The sequence below is a fragment of the Hoplias malabaricus genome, unplaced genomic scaffold (genome assembly GCF_029633855.1).
Source record: "Hoplias malabaricus isolate fHopMal1 unplaced genomic scaffold, fHopMal1.hap1 scaffold_27, whole genome shotgun sequence".
Classification (NCBI taxonomy): domain Eukaryota; kingdom Metazoa; phylum Chordata; class Actinopteri; order Characiformes; family Erythrinidae; genus Hoplias; species Hoplias malabaricus.
The window spans coordinates 1730300-1738486 of NW_027101186.1; positions in this window are offsets into that span (position 1 = coordinate 1730300).

The following is an 8187-nucleotide window of genomic DNA, read 5'->3' on the forward strand; positions in this document are numbered from 1 at the left end:
GCTAGGTAAACACAAGAGTAGAAGGGTGCAATCAGAAAAGCCTAGTCAGTCCAATATATTCTACATTGCATCTGTATTTTGCTTTATTGGACGTATAAAAAGCTCATAAATTTAATTCCAATATATTCAACACCAATAAACCTATTGAGAGAAATTCCCAGTTAAGTGTGTCTTCATATCTCAGCTTTGGGATGAGATAGGCTGAAAATAATCACACCTTTGTGTAAGTCAGGACCTGCCTAATCAACATCGTGAGTTTGGAAGAAATCTGAGATGGTCAAAAATTGAGTCTAAAAAACACAAAGGGGTACCCCTTAGTGTTTTTCTGGGTGAAATATGTGACCTCCTCAGCTCTTCTTCAAACCCTCACCGTGTGTCAGGGAGGTCCTGACAAAGACAGTGGTGTGGTAATTGTTGCCCTACCACATCCCAAAGCTGAGATATAGGGACATGTTTTGCTGCATAAAATGTATAACTGTAAATTTCATGATGGGATTCCTACTTCCAGTGAAGCTAAGTAAACACAAGAGTAGAAGGGTGTGATCAGAAAAGCCTAGTCAGTCCAATATATCCTACATTGCATCTGTATTTTGCTTTATTGGACATATAACAAGCTCATAAATTTAATTCCAATATATTCAACACCAATAAACCTATTGAGAGAAAATCCCAGTTAAGTTTGTCCTCATATCTCAGCTTTGGGATGAGATAGGCTGAAAATAATCACACCTTTGTGTAAGTCAGGACCTGCCTAATCAACATCGTGAGTTTGGAAGAAATCTGAGACGGTCAAAAATTGAGTCTAAAAAAACACAAAGGGGTACCCCTTAGTGTTTTTTTGGGTGAAATATGTGACCTCCTCAGCTCTTCTTCAAACCCACACCGTGAGTCAGAGAGGTCCTGACAAAGACAGTGGTGTGGTAATTTTTGCCCTACCACATCCCAAAGCTGAGATATAGGGACATGTTTTGCTGCATAAAATGTATAACTGTAAATTTCATGATGGGATTCCTACTTCCAGTGAAGCTAAGTAAACACAAGAGTAGAAGGGTGTGATCAGAAAAGCCTAGTCAGTCCAATATATCCTACATTGCATCTGTATTTTGCTTTATTGGACGTATAAAAAGCTCATAAATTTAATTCCAATATATTCAACACCAATAAACCTATTGAGAGAAATTCCTAGTTAAGTTTGTCTTCATATCTCAGCTTTGGGATGAGATAGGCTGAACATAATCACACCTTTGTGTAAGTCAGGACCTGCCTAATCAACATCGTGAGTTTGGAAGAAATCTGAGATGGTCAAAAATTGAGTCTAAAAAACACAAAGGGGTACCCCTTAGTGTTTTTCTGCGTGAAATATGTGACCTCCTCAGCTCTTCTTCAAACCCACACTGTGTGTCAGGGAGGTCCTGACGAAGACAGTGGTGTGGTAATTGTTGCCCTACCACATCCCAAAGCTGAGATATAGGGACATGTTTTGCTGCATAAAATGTATAACTGTAAATTTCATGATGGGATTCCTACTTCCAGTGAAGCTAAGTAAACACAAGAGTAGAAGGGTGCGATCAGAAAAGCCTAGTCAGTCCAATATATCCTACATTGCATCTTTATTTTGCTTTATTGGACATATAACAAGCTCATAAATTTAATTCCAATATATTCAACACCAATAAACCTATTGAGAGAAAATCCCAGTTAAGTTTGTCCTCATATCTCAGCTTTGGGATGAGATAGGCTGAAAATAATCACACCTTTGTGTAAGTCAGGACCTGCCTAATCAACACCGTGAGTTTGGAAGAAATCTGAGACGGTCAAATATTGAGTCTAAAAAAACACAAAGGGGTACCCCTTAGTGTTTTTTTGGGTGAAATATGTGACCTCCTCAGCTCTTCTTCAAACCCACACCGTGTGTCAGGGAGGTCCTGACAAAGACAGTGGTGTGGTAATTGTTGCCCTACCACATCCCAAAGCTGAGATATAGGGACATGTTTTGCTGCATAAAATGTATAACTGTAAATTTCATGATGGGATTCCTACTTCCAGTGAAGCTAAGTAAACACAAGAGTAGAAGGGTGTGATCAGAAAAGCCTAGTCAGTCCAATATATCCTACATTGCATCTGTATTTTGCTTTATTGGACATATAACAAGCTCATAAATTTAATTCCAATATATTCAACACCAATAAACCTATTGAGAGAAAATCCCAGTTAAGTTTGTCCTCATATCTCAGCTTTGGGATGAGATAGGCTGAAAATAATCACACCTTTGTGTAAGTCAGGACCTGCCTAATCAACATCGTGAGTTTGGAAGAAATCTGAGATGGTCAAAAATTGAGTCTAAAAAACACAAAGGGGTACCCCTTAGTGTTTTTCTGGGTGAAATATGTGACCTCCTCAGTTCTTCTTCAAACCCACACCGTGTGTCAGGGAGGTCCTGACAAAGACAGTGGTGTGGTATTTGTTGCCCTACCACATCCCAAAGCTGAGATATAGGGACATGTTTTGCTGCATAAAAATGTATAACTGTAAATTTCATGATGGGATTCCTACTTCCAGTGAAGCTAAGTAAACACAAGAGTAGAAGGGTGCGATCAGAAAAGCCTAGTCAGTCCAATATATCCTACATTGCATCTGTATTTTGCTTTATTGGACATATAACAAGCTCATAAATTTAATTCCAATATATTCAACACCAATAAACCTATTGAGAGAAAATCCCAGTTAAGTTTGTCCTCATATCTCAGCTTTGGGATGAGATAGGCTGAAAATAATCACACCTTTGTGTAAGTCAGGACCTGCCTAATCAACACCATGAGTTTGGAAGATATCTGAGATGGTCAAAAATTGAGTCTAAAAAAACACAAAGGGGTACCCCTTAGTGTTTTTTTGGGTGAAATATGTGACCTCCTCAGCTCTTCTTCAAACCCACACCGTGTGTCAGAGAGGTCCTGACGAAGACAGTGGTGGGGTAATTTTTGCCCTACCACATCCCAAAGCTGAGATATAGGGACATGTTTTCCTGCATAAAATGTATAACTGTAAATTTCATGATGGGATTCCTACTTCCAGTGAAGCTAGGTAAACACAAGAGTAGAAGGGTGCAATCAGAAAAGCCTAGTCAGTCCAATATATCCTACATTGCATCTGTATTTTGCTTTATTGGACGTATAAAAAGCTCATAAATTTAATTCCAATATATTCAACACCAATAAACCTATTGAGAGAAATTCCCAGTTAAGATTGTCTTCATATCTCAGCTTTGGGATGAGATAGGCTGAAAATAATCACACCTTTGTGTAAGTCAGGACCTGCCTAATCAACACCGTGAGTTTGGAAGAAATCTGAGACGGTCAAAAATTGAGTCTAAAAAAACACAAAGGGGTACCCCTTAGTGTTTTTTTGGGTGAAATATGTGACCTCCTCAGCTCTTCTTCAAACCCACACCGTGTGTCAGAGAGGTCCTGACGAAGACAGTGGTGTGGTAATTGTTGCCCTACCACATCCCAAAGCTGAGATATAGGGACATGTTTTGCTGCATAAAATGTATAACTGTAAATTTCATGATGAGATTCCTACTTCCAGTGAAGCTAAGTAAACACAAGAGTAGAAGGGTGCAATCAGAAAAGCCTAGTCAGTCCAATATATCCTACATTGCATCTGTATTTTGCTTTATTGGACGTATAAAAAGCTCATAAATTTAATTCCAATATATTCAACACCAATAAACCTATTGAGAGAAAATCCCAGTTAAGTTTGTCCTCATATCTCAGCTTTGGGATGAGATAGGCTGAAAATAATCACACCTTTGTGTAAGTCAGGACCTGCCTAATCAACACCGTGAGTTTGGAAGAAATCTGAGACGGTCAAAAATTGAGTCTAAAAAAACACAAAGGGGTACCCCTTAGTGTTTTTTTGGGTGAAATATGTGACCTCCTCAGCTCTTCTTCAAACCCACACCGTGTGTCAGAGAGGTCCTGACAAAGACAGTGGTGTGGTAATTGTTGCCCTACCACATCCCAAAGCTAAGATATAGGGACATGTTGTGCTGCATGAAATGTATAACTGTAAATTTCATGATGGGATTCCTACTTCCAGTGAAGCTAGGTAAACACATGAGTAGAAGGGTGCGATCAGAAAAGCCTAGTCAGTCCAATATATCCTACATTGCATCTGTATTTTGCTTTATTGGACGTATAAAAAGCTCATAAATTTAATTCCAATATATTCAACACCAATAAACCTATTGAGAGAAAATCCCAGTTAAGTTTGTCCTCATATTTCAGCTTTGGGATGAGATAGGCTGAACATAATCACACCTTTGTGTAAGTCAGGACCTGCCTAATCAACACCGTGAGTTTGGAAGAAATCTGAGACGGTCAAAAATTGAGTCTAAAAAACACAAAGGGGTACCCCTTAGTGTTTTTTAGGTGAAATATGTGACCTCCTCAGATCTTCTTCAAACCCACACCGTGTGTCAGGGAGGTCCTGACAAAGACAGTGGTGTGGTAATTGTTGCCCTACCACATCCCAAAGCTGAGATATAGGGACATGTTTTGCTGCATAAAATGTATAACTGTAAATTTCATGAAGGGATTCCTACTTCCAGTGAAGCTAGGTAAACACAAGAGTAGAAGGGTGCGATCAGAAAAGCCTAGTCAGTCCAATATATCCTACATTGCATCTGTATTTTGCTTTATTGGACATATAACAAGCTCATAAATTTAATTCCAATATATTCAACACCATTAAACCTATTGAGAGAAAATCCCAGTTAAGTTTGTCCTCATATCTCAGCTTTGGGATGAGATAGGCTGAAAAAAATCACACCTTTGTGTAAGTCAGGACCTGCCTAATCAACACCGTGAGTTTGGAAGAAATCTGAGACGGTCAAAAATTGAGTCTAAAAAAACACAAAGGGGTACCCCTTAGTGTTTTTTTGGGTGAAATATGTGACCTCCTCAGCTCTTCTTCAAACCCACACCGTGTGTCAGAGAGGTCCTGACGAAGACAGTGGTGTGGTAATTTTTGCCCTACCACATCCCAAAGCTGAGATATAGGGACATGTTTTGCTGCATAAAATGTATAACTGTAAATTTCATGATGGGATTCCTACTTCCAGTGAAGCTAGGTAAACACAAGAGTAGAAGGGTGCAATCAGAAAAGCCTAGTCAGTCCAATATATTCTACATTGCATCTGTATTTTGCTTTATTGGACGTATAAAAAGCTCATAAATTTAATTCCAATATATTCAACACCAATAAACCTATTGAGAGAAATTCCCAGTTAAGTGTGTCTTCATATCTCAGCTTTGGGATGAGATAGGCTGAAAATAATCACACCTTTGTGTAAGTCAGGACCTGCCTAATCAACATCGTGAGTTTGGAAGAAATCTGAGATGGTCAAAAATTGAGTCTAAAAAACACAAAGGGGTACCCCTTAGTGTTTTTCTGGGTGAAATATGTGACCTCCTCAGCTCTTCTTCAAACCCTCACCGTGTGTCAGGGAGGTCCTGACAAAGACAGTGGTGTGGTAATTGTTACCCTACCACATCCCAAAGCTGAGATATAGGGACATGTTTTGCTGCATAAAATGTTTAACTGTAAATTTCATGATGGGATTCCTACTTCCAGTGAAGCTAAGTAAACACAAGAGTAGAAGGGTGTGATCAGAAAAGCCTAGTCAGTCCAATATATCCTACATTGCATCTGTATTTTGCTTTATTGGACATATAACAAGCTCATAAATTTAATTCCAATATATTCAACACCAATAAACCTATTGAGAGAAAATCCCAGTTAAGTTTGTCCTCATATCTCAGCTTTGGGATGAGATAGGCTGAAAATAATCACACCTTTGTGTAAGTCAGGACCTGCCTAATCAACATCGTGAGTTTGGAAGAAATCTGAGACGGTCAAAAATTGAGTCTAAAAAAACACAAAGGGGTACCCCTTAGTGTTTTTTTGGGTGAAATATGTGACCTCCTCAGCTCTTCTTCAAACCCACACCGTGAGTCAGAGAGGTCCTGACAAAGACAGTGGTGTGGTAATTTTTGCCCTACCACATCCCAAAGCTGAGATATAGGGACATGTTTTGCTGCATAAAATGTATAACTGTAAATTTCATGATGGGATTCCTACTTCCAGTGAAGCTAAGTAAACACAAGAGTAGAAGGGTGTGATCAGAAAAGCCTAGTCAGTCCAATATATCCTACATTGCATCTGTATTTTGCTTTATTGGACGTATAAAAAGCTCATAAATTTAATTCCAATATATTCAACACCAATAAACCTATTGAGAGAAAATCCCAGTTAAGTTTGTCCTCATATTTCAGCTTTGGGATGAGATAGGCTGAACATAATCACACCTTTGTGTAAGTCAGGACCTGCCTAATCAACACCGTGAGTTTGGAAGAAATCTGAGACGGTCAAAAATTGAGTCTAAAAAACACAAAGGGGTACCCCTTAGTGTTTTTTGGGTGAAATATGTGACCTCCTCAGATCTTCTTCAAACCCACACCGTGTGTCAGGGAGGTCCTGACAAAGACAGTGGTGTGGTAATTGTTGCCCTACCACATCCCAAAGCTGAGATATAGGGACATGTTTTGCTGCATAAAATGTATAACTGTAAATTTCATGATGGGATTCCTACTTCCAGTGAAGCTAGGTAAACACAAGAGTAGAAGGGTGCGATCAGAAAAGCCTAGTCAGTCCAATATATCCTACATTGCATCTGTATTTTGCTTTATTGGACATATAACAAGCTCATAAATTTAATTCCAATATATTCAACACCATTAAACCTATTGAGAGAAAATCCCAGTTAAGTTTGTCCTCATATCTCAGCTTTGGGATGAGATAGGCTGAAAAAAATCACACCTTTGTGTAAGTCAGGACCTGCCTAATCAACACCGTGAGTTTGGAAGAAATCTGAGACGGTCAAAAATTGAGTCTAAAAAAACACAAAGGGGTACCCCTTAGTGTTTTTTTGGGTGAAATATGTGACCTCCTCAGCTCTTCTTCAAACCCACACCGTGTGTCAGAGAGGTCCTGACGAAGACAGTGGTGTGGTAATTTTTGCCCTACCACATCCCAAAGCTGAGATATAGGGACATGTTTTGCTGCATAAAATGTATAACTGTAAATTTCATGATGGGATTCCTACTTCCAGTGAAGCTAGGTAAACACAAGAGTAGAAGGGTGCAATCAGAAAAGCCTAGTCAGTCCAATATATTCTACATTGCATCTGTATTTTGCTTTATTGGACGTATAAAAAGCTCATAAATTTAATTCCAATATATTCAACACCAATAAACCTATTGAGAGAAATTCCCAGTTAAGTGTGTCTTCATATCTCAGCTTTGGGATGAGATAGGCTGAAAATAATCACACCTTTGTGTAAGTCAGGACCTGCCTAATCAACATCGTGAGTTTGGAAGAAATCTGAGATGGTCAAAAATTGAGTCTAAAAAACACAAAGGGGTACCCCTTAGTGTTTTTCTGGGTGAAATATGTGACCTCCTCAGCTCTTCTTCAAACCCTCACCGTGTGTCAGGGAGGTCCTGACAAAGACAGTGGTGTGGTAATTGTTGCCCTACCACATCCCAAAGCTGAGATATAGGGACATGTTTTGCTGCATAAAATGTATAACTGTAAATTTCATGATGGGATTCCTACTTCCAGTGAAGCTAAGTAAACACAAGAGTAGAAGGGTGTGATCAGAAAAGCCTAGTCAGTCCAATATATCCTACATTGCATCTGTATTTTGCTTTATTGGACATATAACAAGCTCATAAATTTAATTCCAATATATTCAACACCAATAAACCTATTGAGAGAAAATCCCAGTTAAGTTTGTCCTCATATCTCAGCTTTGGGATGAGATAGGCTGAAAATAATCACACCTTTGTGTAAGTCAGGACCTGCCTAATCAACATCGTGAGTTTGGAAGAAATCTGAGACGGTCAAAAATTGAGTCTAAAAAAACACAAAGGGGTACCCCTTAGTGTTTTTTTGGGTGAAATATGTGACCTCCTCAGCTCTTCTTCAAACCCACACCGTGAGTCAGAGAGGTCCTGACAAAGACAGTGGTGTGGTAATTTTTGCCCTACCACATCCCAAAGCTGAGATATAGGGACATGTTTTGCTGCATAAAATGTATAACTGTAAATTTCATGATGGGATTCC